Here is a 12,811-nt window from a genome sequence, read left to right on the forward strand (position 1 = left end):
CTGGGTGGCTCAGTGGGTTAATCCGCTGCCTTCGGCTCAGGTCATGATCTCAGGGTCCTGGGATCGAGTCCCGCATCGGGCTCTCTGCTTGGCAGGGAGCCTGCTTCCTCCTCTCTCTCTCTCTCTATGCCTGCCTCTCTGCCTACTTGTGATCTCTCTCTCTGTCAAATAAATAAATAAAATCTTTAAAAAAAAAAAAAAAAAAGATGGGGGGGGGTGTGCCTGTGTGGCTCAGTTGTTAAGCATCTGCCTTTGGCTCAGGTCATGATCCCGGGGTCCTGGGATTGAGCCCCAGGTCAGGCTTCCTGCTGGTGGGAAGCCTGCTTCTCCCTTTCCCACTCCCCCTGCTTGTGTTCCCTCTCTCTCACTCTCTCTGTCAAATAATAAATAAATAAAAATTTAAAAAGAAAAGATAGTTGAATGGTAACTGGCATAGACATTGGCCTGTATTTGAATAAATATGTGGCAAAACAATGAAGGTAACATGTTAATAGGTGGTAGGTACATGAGTGTTTTACTGTACAATTCTTTCAGCTTTTCTGTTGAATGAAAAAAGGCTGTGTGTGTGTGTGTGTGTGTGTGTGTGTGTGTGTGTTTAGATTTAGTATGGAAGATATCTTTAGGTTTTCTAAGCAGGAATGCTACTGATATTCTAAGTGGAAAAATGTTTTACCTTGTGGGATGCTCCTAGGCATTCCAGAGTTGTTAGCATCTGAGTACTCTGCCCCCAAGGGCCACAGAGCTTCCTAATCACTAAGACAACCACAAATGTCCTCCCATATTTCCAAACGCCCAAATGTTGACAACCAGAATCCACATCATGACTACTTGTTTGCAGTTTCATTTAAGAGGGGGCAAAGTAAGAGGTGCAAGGTAGGAAATATTTTTTGTATTGTAATTTTAATAAAACATGCTTAAACTTAAGAAAATAAATTAATTCTGCAAAAAATAATGTCAGGAAGAGTATACATCATTATGTTAACAGTGACTACCCCTTGGGAGAAGCAATAGGACCTAGAAGGGAATGAAGTCTTAACTTTTTACTATATACACTTTCCTTGTTTTTATTTTTTTAAGCTGATTTATTCTGGAACAATAAAATGTAAAGGTCAATTTGAGAAAGAAGAAAGCTAGTTGAAACATGTACTGAGGGGGCGCCTGGGTGGCTTAGTGGGTTAAGCCTCTGCCTTTGACTCAGTCATGATCAGGTCCTGGGATCAAGGCTCGCATGGGGTGGGGGGGGGTGGGTTTCTGCTCAGTGGGGAGCCTGCTTCCTCCCCCATCTCTCTGCCTGCCTCTCTGCCTACTTGCGATCTCTGTCAGATAAATAAATAAAATCTTAAAAAAAAAAAAAAACTGAGGAAAAGAACAACAGGAAGAGCTATAAGAGATTTTGTCTTCTTTGGCATATTCTATACTAAGAATATAACACTTTCTTTTTTTAATTTCTATAAAGTTTTATTTTATTAACATATAATGTATTATTTGCTTCAGGGGTAAGGTCTGTGAATCATCAGTCTTACACAATTTACAGGACTCACTATGGCACATACCCTCCCCAATGTCCATCACCCAGTCACCCTATCCCCTCCCCCTCAACCCCCAGCAAACTTCAGTTTGTTTCCTGCGATTATGAGTCTCTTATGGTTTGTCTCCTTCCCGGGTCCTATCTTGTTTCATTTGAATATAACATTTTCATAAGAACTCTGAACTTTAGTTAAAACAAAAAGAATGTTAAAATTCAGAAAAATGCATGATCATAAATATTTGTGAAGCAGACAGTTTTGGTTCTTAACCACATTTGTTAGAAATTATCTGTACAGGGCATCTGGGTGACTCAGCTGATTAAGCCTCTGCCTTTGGCTCAGGTCATGATCCCAGGGTCTTGGGATCGAGACCCACACTGGGCTCCTTGCTCAGAAGCGAGCCTGCTTCTCCCTCTGCCTGCTGCTCTGCCTGTTTGTGCTCTCTCTCTCTCATAAATAAATAAATAAAATCTTCAAAAAAATAAAATAAAATAACTTCTGAAAAAAAGAAAATAAATTATCTGTATAGACAATAATTCATTGGTAATTCTTCACCAGAAAGAGAATAGTTAGGCTAACAGGTGATGTTCTTATCATACTCTTGTTATGATCATTGAAAACTCAGTGATATGCTTCCTGGAATTGGGCCATTTTGGAAATTATCATTGTGGATGCTGCCACTTAGTGGTGAAATGTGTTGACTATTTATTGTCAAAATTTATAATTTGGACAAGGGATTTAGATAAATTTTAAGATCATGTCTGAATCATTTATTCATTTTATGAACACCTGAGTCTCTTAGTTAATAGAACACGGATAAGCACAGAGAGGATCTGAAGAAGTATCAAGAACAGACCCTGCCCTAAAAGTGCTTATCATCTGTTCAGAACACAAATACATACTTGAGAATCTCAATACAATCATGATGCAATATTGAGTACCATAAAACCATGAAGTCTCACATTTATAGAGGATCTTAACAGTGGTCTGGTCCAACCCAATGAGATGATTAATACCACATAAGGGATAGAGACTTTATGAGCAGAAAAGATCATTGACTGAGGACTGTAGTGTTTTCTGAGGGTCCAGCCTGAGAGATCAGGAGAGTTAATGGTACCCTTGACAGAGGCACAGAAGTTTAGGCTGCCTATTCTCCATTTGCTCCCAGATTCATCCCCATACCCTTTGCTGACCCCATAGATGGATTTATCCAGCCTCTGCTAACCTCTGGCTTCAACCAATGGGAGGCACCGGTATGAGATTGAAGGGTGGAAACAAATTAAATTTGGGGTATTTCTTTTCTGCTCCCTCACTGCTTGGCTACATCCCTTCTCACAGTGGCTGCATTTCTTATCAATCTACTATATCTCCTATCAGACAGCACACCCCTCCACACTCCAGCTCTTACAGATTCTGTTAAGTCTATTTCCTTAAAGACATTGTTAAATATTTCATTTCCTTTTAGACATTTCCTTAAAAATATTATAATATCGTATGGGATAAAATGTAGAAGGAGAAGAGCAGAGCATATAGGTCTAGTCAATAGATTAGACAACTTAGGGCAGGAGGAGGACTATTACCCAAAAAAAAGAGTGATCAAAGAGGAATAGGGAAAGTATTCTGTTCTGAACACCAAAGTAAGACAACATTTCAAGAAGGGGTTAATGGGGGCTCCTGTCAGTTAAGCATCTGAATCTGGTTTTAGCTCATGATCTGACTCTGGTTTCAGGTCATGAGCTCATGCATCAGTGGGATTGAACCCTGCATCAGGCTCTGCACTCAGTAGGGAGTCTGCTTGCAAGACTCCTTATTGAGTGTTACTCTCCCTGTTACTGCCCCCCCAAAATATATCTTTAAAAAAAAAGAGAGAAAGGTTTAACGAAGACTCTATCAAATACTGCAGTAGTGTCAAGGAGGGGACAAATTTAAAAACACTACTGGGTCTATTAGGACTCATTATCTCAGTGGAATTTCATTATTTCAGAGGGCAGTTTTAATAAGAGTAAGAATAGCAATTAGGTTGTTAAAGGTTAGAGAAGGAATTCAATTTAAAAATAGGCAAAGGGAAGTCACCTGAATGGCTCAGCTGGTAGAGCATGTGACTCTTGATTTGAGGTTTATGAGTTTAAGACCCACATTGGGTAGGAGAGCTTACTTAAATAAATAGATAGATAGATGGATAGATAGATAGATAGATAATGGGCAAAGGGCTTAAATTTGCCCTTTGCCCTTAAATTTCACCAAAAACGGGTGCCTGGCTGACTCAGCTGGCAGTGTGTACAACTCTTGATCTCAGGATCATGAGTTCGAGCCCAACAGTGGGCACAGAGTCTATGTAAAAATTAAAATTCACTAGAGATAAAATACAAATGGCTAATAACGTTGGGGAAAGATGCTAACATCATTGGTCATCAGGGAAATGCAAAAAAAAATGCATATCAAAACTACACTGAGTGATTATAATTAAAATGACAAGACAATGCCAAGTGTTGGAAAGGATGAGAAGAAACTGGAAACTTCCCTCTTTGCTAGTGGGAATGTAAAATGGTACAGTCACTTTGGAAAATGGCTTGGCAGTTCTTAAAAAGTTAACTACACTGAACATATGACCTAGTAATTTCATTCCTCTGTATTTACCCAAGAGAAATGAAAACATAGGTCCACTCAAAGACGTGTATGTGATTGACTGTTCATAGCAGTATTACACATGATAGTCTCAAACTAAAAACCATCTAAACATCCATCAACCAGTGAATGGATAAACAAAATGTGGTAGGCATACAATGGACTACTACCTTTCAGCAGTGAAAATGAATGAACCACTGATACATGTTACAACATAACGTCTAAACATCATGCTCAGTGACAGAAGTGAGACACAAGGACTAGATATCACCAATATTGTATGATTCCATTCCATTTTCTAGAAATGTTTAGAAAAGAAAAATTTAGAGAGATGAAAAGCAGATTGGTGGCTGCCTAGGGTTGAAGGTGGGTGTGTGAATTAACTGCAAATGGGTATAAGAAATGGAAATATTCTAACATTTTTTGAAAGATTTTATTCATTTATTTGACAGAGTGAGAGATCACAAGCAATGGGGAGCAGCAGAGGAAGAGGGAGAAGTGGGCCCCCAGCTGAGCAGGGATTTGATCCCAGAACCCCGAGATCATGACCTGAGCTGAAAGCAGACGCTTAACGGACTGAGCTACCCAGGCGCCCCAGAAATATTCTAAATTTGTACCAGAAATATTCTAAATTCTGTGTTATGATGATGGTAGAATCACCCTACAAACTTACTAAAATCATTGTTGGACCTATGGTATGTAAATTATTTTATGGTATGTAAATATTTATGTTATGTAAATTATACATTGATCCATTTGGTTTCTTTAACAAGTTAAATAGGAAAGATTCAAGGAAATTGAGGAAAAGGAATTAAGGCAGTGAGTGGAAATAGAAACAAAAACATTATTCCATGATTGCTCACAGACGCAGAGGCTTTGACCATGACTTTTTGTTTGAGATAAATGTCTTAATATGAAAGCATGTTTCTAATTTAACTAGAGGAAAATTCTCAAATTAGGTAGCAGTGAATTGCACATTGTTTAGTGAAAAGAAAGCTACAAGAATGATTTTACCTGTAGAAACTAGATCAGTAGAACATGAGATGGGAAAAGTGAGTAAAACTAAGCTTACCTTATTTGAATTGCAATTTTAGTGCCATTGCTTTAGACATTTTATGGATATATTTATTTTAAAGTGGGCTCCCCACCCAACGTGGAGCTCTAACTCACAACCCCAAGATAAAGAGTTGCATGCTCTACCAACTGAGCCAGCTAGGTATCCCTAATGCCATTTCTTTTCTTTCTTTCTTTTTTTTTTTAATGATTTTATTTATTTATTTGACAGAGAGAAATCACAAGTAGATGGAGAGGCAGGCAGAGAGAGAGAGAGAGGGAAGCAGGCCCCCTGCCGAGCAGAGAGCCCTATGCGGGACTCAATCCCAGGACCCTGAGATCATGACCCGAGCCGAAGGCAGCGGCTTAACCCACTGAGCCACCCAGGCGCCCCCCTAATGCCATTTCTTTAAATTAAGAACTCAGGGGCGCCTGGGTGGTTCAGTTGGTTAAGTGTCTGTCTGCCTTTGGCTCAGGTCATGATCCCAGGGTCCTGGGGTCAAGTCCAGAATCAGGCTCCCTGCTCAGCGGAGAGTCTGCTTCTCCCTCTGCCTCTCCTCCCACTCGTTCTCTCAATCTCTCTCTCTCTCTCTCAAATAAATAAATAAAATCTGAAAGGAAGGAAGGAAGGAAGAAAGAAAGAAAACTATAAACCAGTAAGAAAAATCATGGAGATCAGAAAATCCCAAAGGCTTGGAGATCAGGAAATTGATCACCCATCAACTGTTAGGAAAGCTGAACAAAGAGATTTTAGGTTGAATTTGTGGGAAGAACGCCCCAAACCTCAGCCCAACTGAGCTGCCAAGGGGGCTGCCAACTCCGCCACAGTTACGAAGAACAGGGGCAGGACTTTTTTTTGCAGATGGGGGAAGTCACTTCCAGCTGTGCTGGCTTCAGGACCACACCAAGTCCCATTCATCTCATTAGCAAAAACAAGTACCCTTTGCCCTGCCTCTCTCCCCCCTGTCCCTCCCAGAGTAAAACCTTCTGTGAATTCTTTGGATCAGGATGATCTAAATCACATCTGGAACCCTGCTTTCATAGATGTGCCAGGTATCAATTTTTGCTTCTCAGTTCTAAGTTCACCTCTCATCACCAACTCTCTGATACATGACTGGACTCAGGCTTTCACCCTTGTTAAAGGAAAGGAGAACGGAATTGGGGGAAATCAGAGGGGGAGACGAACCATGAGAGACCGTGGACTCTGAAAAACAATCTGAGGGTTTTGGAGGGGCGGGGGATGGGAGGTTGGGTGAGCCTGGTAGTGGGTATTATGGAGGGCATGTATTGCATGGAGCACTCGGTGTGGTGCATAAACAATGAATTCTGGAACACTGAAAAGAAATTTAAAAAATAAATAAAAATTGAAAAAAAAAGATGATGTCAATATTGACCAGCAGAGGGCGGTAGAGAGATTTTTTTGCAGGAAGAAGAGGGCTCTTGGTTTTTCTTCCACCTGCTGCATGGTGGGTTAGCCTATGAATAGGAGAAGACATCAGTGATGTTCTGCCCAGCCGGGCACGCCCAGAAAGCACAGAGACTGCCTAGGCACAGTATGGAGGCACCTTATCATGTTTTTCCTGGTGTGCACATTGTGTCCAAGCCCACACCCACAATGGAGCCCCAGATCCCATGTGCAGTTGCATTCCATGCCGACATTTATGGGATGCATGTACTAGTACTTAAGGGGAAGTTTGTAGTTTTGAAACATTAATAAAGAACAATAAAGACTGAAAAGAATTGAGCCAAGTATTAAAGTTGAGAAACTCTTTCAAGACCAACAGAGCAAATTCAGAGAACAAGAGGAAAGGAAATTATGAAGATAAAGGCATAAATCAATAAAATAGAAAACCAGAGAAAAATAGGATGAGCCGAAGAGTAAGTGAAAAAAAAATTAGGAAAAAACAGAAAATACAAAGAAGTAATACATAAGATGAAGCAAACAGAAAGTAAATCACGGTAAACATTAACAGAGATTTTAAAACCTAGATGATTTGAGTACATTTCTGGAAATCTCCCATGCCAAAATTATTGGGGTCCAAATAGTTTTCAAAGTGAGTTCTAGCTCAAAATTTAATTTTGTTCTTCATAACATTCTAGTTTCCTTCAATTCAATTTATCAAAACTTTAAGCTCTGTGAGGGCCTTAAACTCACCACCCTGGGATCAAGAGTCACATGCTCTACTGATTGAGCCAGACAGGCACACCTAATTCATCAAAACTTTAATAGTTGCCAACTCTATACTTGGTACTTTTATCAGTAAGTACAAAATATATTGACTCATATGATAAATTTTTATCACTTGGCTAATATCAGCAAGGCATAATGCTATGGCTGTGATATAGTTATAAACAAGATAGGAAAGTCTCTTACCTCTCTGATGCCTATATTCTGTGGATGAAACATAAAAAAAAAAACCCACAAGTAAATCTCAAATAAATAGAATAAAGTATGAGAAATTGTATTTGTTTATATAGATGATGTATTTGAATTCACAAAAAATAAGCAGTGGGCCATGTTATGTTTTGGCTCTTGAAATTCTATCAGAAACAATTAAACTTCTTAATTATTTTATTCTATTCTCTGTTTTTCAAAAAATTAAAAACTTTCCTGAATTTTTCTTTTACTTTTTTTTTTCCTGAATTTTTCTTTTAGAACAAAGAAAGAAAGGGATACATTCACTTACAATAGGTCTATGTTTTATGAACATATACCATGTATCCTCAAAGGAGGAAGGGGACAAAAATCAAAATATGTTTCCTGGCAAGAAGCAAGTTTTTCAAGACTGAAGCTTAAAAGTAAAAGGATTTCACAAAGTGAACATTTAATCTTTTTTACCTTGAATAAGGGAAGGACTTAATTAAATACAGACTCATCAGGAGTTATTTTAACTTGGCTTAATCTGTTAGTTAAAGCTCTTTGTTTGTGTTCAATACTCTTATCGGCTCAAGGTAAGGCCTTCCAAGTACACCATCTTTATATACAACGTGTATGTTTTGTAGGCCCAAGGCAAAAGTTTCCACTCTGTTCTGTGCATGACCATTTCCTTTTATTGTTCATTTTTCATCAAGCCCAAGCCAAAGGAGACTCAAGCAAGGATGGTTGATGTTTTAGGGCCCAATATGTGAAAGCATTCTCCTTGTCTTGAGTTTTGAACCAAATGAGAAAGCCGTGCAAGAATCAGACAGCTAGAGGGACACCTGGATGGCTCAGTAGGTGAAGCATCTGCCTTCAGCTCAGATCATGATCCCAGGGTCCTGGGATGGAGTCTCACATCTGGCTCACTGCTCAGTGGGGAGTCTGCATCTTCCTCTTCCCATCCACTCATGGCATGCAAGTGCTCTCTCTATCTCTCTTTCTGTTTCTCAAATAAATAAAATCTTAAAAAAAAAAAAAAAAAGAATCAGACAGCTAGAGATCAAAGTGTTAGCTTTAGTACTTAAAGTGTTAGCTTTAGTACTTAACAAAGTTAATTGGACAGTGTTGTTTTACGTCAGTGGACAAGGGGGCACCCAATATTTCATCCCTGAATGAGACAGAGTTTTTAGGTCCTTGCTCAGGCCCTGGCACAGATACTCCCATGCTTGGCAGAGAGTGGATCAGAACTCGTGTCTCTGGCAGATCAGTTCAATTCCCTTGCAACCTCACTGTCAGGTACATTCCTCTTTTCCTGGGGTGGGGGGAGGGAAGGGAGACCAGGAGTATCAATAAAATGTTGGTGGGGGGGAGTGTGTCTTGAAATGAAAGACAGTTATTGAAAACACCTTGAGACATAAACTCTCTGGTTTTATTCTATCATATGATACTGTCCAAAACCCCGTTTCTGAAAAATGCACTGAAGACACACCACAGTTTAATCTTTGTCTCAAGTGAACAATTAAAATTTCTTGCGTAATCGATCTTACCTTGGTTTTAATCTTACCAAAATCCAAACTATTAGTCACCAGTCTGTCACTCTAATTTGTGCATTTCATACTGAAGTGCCAGGTAGGTAGTATCATTGAGGCAGCTAACTTAACCGTGTAACTCAGGCTAATATCTTTATTTCTATACATACACAAAACCTCCTCCCCCTTTTATTTGAATCATGTGGCTCTCTCTACCTTCTGTTTACCACTTTTGATAAAGATGTGTGTGCAAAGAAATCTTTCCCGCGTGTAAAATAAGCTGTAGTGAAAGGCTACAATAAACGTCACTGGACTCTGAGCCTCAGGGCTGGGGAAATGAAAGGGAGACACGGACCGTGGTGAGCGCATGCTCCGAGAAAAGGAGGCAGGCAGTCCCCACTTAGCCACAGCTGATCACTGTCATGCAAAATGGTGGCCAGAGTGGGGCCAGATTTGTTCATTTATTCAAAATAAACTAGAAATTACAATTAAGGTTGGTCAGTGAAATCTCACAGTTTTAAAGCATTTTTTAAAACTTGCAGGTCAAATAAAACTTACCTGCATGCCATAGGTTGATCATGTGTGATGTGATTAAATTACTCTTATGCCCTAGATAAAGATTGACTAGTTTTTTGGTGGTGGTGGTGGTGGTTTTTGTTTTGTTTTGTTTGTTTTTTACTCAGAGAGGCTTTTATGATGTTTGAAGTTTTCATCTTACTGCTTAAAAAAAAAAAAATACTGGGAAAAGAACATACTGAAAAGTAAAAATAAGGGCACCTCGGTGGCTCAGTCAATTAAGCACAGACTCTTGGTTCAGGCTTTGGTCAAGATCTCAGGGTTGTGGGCACCTGGGTGGCTCAGTGGGTTAAGCCACTGCCTTCAGCTCAGGTCATGATCTCAGGGTCCTGGGATCGAGTCCCGCATCGGGCCCTCTGCTCAGCAGGGAGCCTGCTTCCCTCTCTCTCTCTCTCTCTGGCTGCCTCTCCATCTACTTGTGATTTCTCTCTGTCAAATTAATAAATAAAAAATCTTAAAAAAAAAAATCTCAGGGTTGTAAAGATTTAGCCCCTGTCACGTTCCTGGCTCATTGCACAGTCCGCTGGAGATTCTCTCCCTCGCTCGCTCTCCATCTGCTCTCGCCCACTGCCGTCTCTCTCTCAAATAAAATAAATAAGGTGGCGCCTGGGTGGCTCAGTGGGTTAAGCCGCTGCCTTCGGCTCAGGTCATGATCTCAGAGTCCTGGGATCGAGCCCCAAATCGGGCTCTCTGCTCAGCAGGGAGCCTGCTTCCTCCTTTCTCTCTGCCTGCCTCTCTGCCTGCTTGTGATCTCTCTCTGTCAAATAAATAAATAAAATCTTAAAAAAAAAAAAAAATTTTTTAAAAAATAAATAAAAAAAATAAAATAAAATAAATAAAATCTTTTTTTTTTAAATGAAGAACAATAGCTTTCTTGATTTTATGATGGATCTTGTGGTTAGAAAAATTAGAAAAGTGCCCCAGCGAAAAGAACACAGTGATGATTTATCTATCATTTTGGGAATGAGGTGATCCATTTATGCAAACTTTTTGGTTTATCAGAGCCTAAGATATTAAATCCCATTTTTCCCTGTTATCGGTAATTGTTCCATTTTGGAAATATATTTAAAATACGTATTGCGTGCCCACTCTTCCTCTGGTGTTCCCAGTCTGGAGGACCAGCACTCAGCAGTCCGACCTACCACATTCAATCAATCTACCAAGATTACAGGATTTTTTCCTCCACTGGTGCCCACAGTTCTTGGTCACTCCACTTCACAAAATGAAGACGTAGACTGAACAGAGTGGTGGGCAGCAAAGCAAGATTTATTGAGCAATAGTAAAGTGATAGTACAAAGTTCCCAAAGAGGGAGGCGATCCAACACGATTGCGGCTGGAGTTCTTAAATCTAGCAGGTTTTATGGGCTTTGTTGGTTGGCTGCTTTAATCTGATTAACCCTCCCTGTGCCTGTTATCCAATCAGGTTTTTCCTCACTTCTCTATCTCTTGGGAAAGGGTAAAGGGCTTCTTCCAGGGTGGTGTAAAATCCTTTTTAAAGGTGGTTTCATCTTAGCGGCAGGGGCGTGTCCCTGTCTGTCTGCCTTCTGACCATCCTTCATCACCAAATCCTGGCAGTTTCATTTACTAAATATACCTGGGATTCCTTTCCTTGTTATTATTCTGACCTTCCGCCCAGCCACTAGTGCCCCTTCCCTGGATGCTCTAGTAGTTTCTCACCTAGGGTTGCCAGACTTGGCAAATAAAAATACAGGGTGCCCAGTTACTATGAATTTCAGATAAACAACAAATAATTTTTTTAGTATAAGTCAGTCCCAGACTGACTTTTAACTTTTAGTTAAAAAAATATTCATTGTTAATCTGAAATCAAAGTTAACTAGGTGTTCTATATTTTATCTGACAGGTCTACTCCCACTGGTATCACTTCAACTCCTTGGGTTACCTCCAATATATTTTCCACACCACAGTTAATGATTCTTAAAATTCCCACCTAATCATGTCACTTTTTGGTTTTTATTAAAATTTCTTGTTATTTTTAAGATTAATCTTCATTATGATATTTTCTTTTGGGGGATTTTTTTAAATTTATTTTTTATTTTCAGCATAACAGTATTCATTATTTTTGCACCACACCCAGGGCTCCATGCAATCCGTGCCCTCTATAATACCCACCACATGGTACCCCGACCTTCCACCCCCCCTTCAAAACCCTCAGATTGTTTTTCAGAGTCCATAGTCTCTCATGGTTCACCTCCCCTTCCAATTTCCCCCAACTCATTATGATATTTTCAAATTTATTTTATTTTTTAAAAGATTTTATTTATTTATTTGCCAGAGAGAGAGAGAGAGAGAAAGCACCCACACATGCAAGCAGGGGGAGGGAGTGGCAGGCAGAGGGAGAAGCAGGCTCCCCACTGAGCAAGGAGCCAGATGCTGGACTCAATACCAGGATCCGATCCTAGGATCATGACCTGAGTTGAAGGCAGAGGCTTAACTGACGGAACCACCCAAGCATCCCAAGTCCTTGTTTTTTTATTTTATTTTATTTTTTTATTTTAAAGATTTTATTCATTTATTTGACACACACACACACACACACAGAGCACAAGCAGGGGAGCAGCAGGCAGAGGGAGAGGAAGAGGGAGAAGCAGGTTCTCCGCCAAGCAAGGAGCCTGATGCGGGACTCAATCCCAGGACCCTGGGATCATGACCCAAGCTGAAGGTACACATATAACCTACTGAGCCACCCAGGTGTCTCTTAAATGATTTTATTTTTAAGCCCACCCACTGTGGGGCTCAAACTCACAACCTTGAGATCAAGAGTCACATACTTTTATGACAGCCAGCTGTGTGCCCCAAGTCCTTTGTTCTTAACATAGCCCTCAAGTCCCTGCCAAACTTTCCGACTGCATCTCATTCCATCTCCATCCTCTCCAGCTTTAGAGTAGACCCTTCAACATGTCCATCTTGCCTGGATTGCACTTCCCTTCTCACCCTCCCATCTTCAGCCCTCAAGTCTTGGTGTCAGCTCCTCCAGGAAGCCTTCCCTGATCTTCTAGGCTAAGTTAGCTCCCCTCACAATACTAACTTAATACATGTTTGTCCTTCTAGAGTGTAAATTCCAGGAATCTCTACTAGATGCCCTGAGGGGCTGGTAAAATGTCTAGCACAGAACTTTCGTTGAT

Source organism: Mustela nivalis, assembly GCF_964662115.1.
Source record: "Mustela nivalis genome assembly, chromosome: 7".
NCBI classification, from domain to species: domain Eukaryota; kingdom Metazoa; phylum Chordata; class Mammalia; order Carnivora; family Mustelidae; genus Mustela; species Mustela nivalis.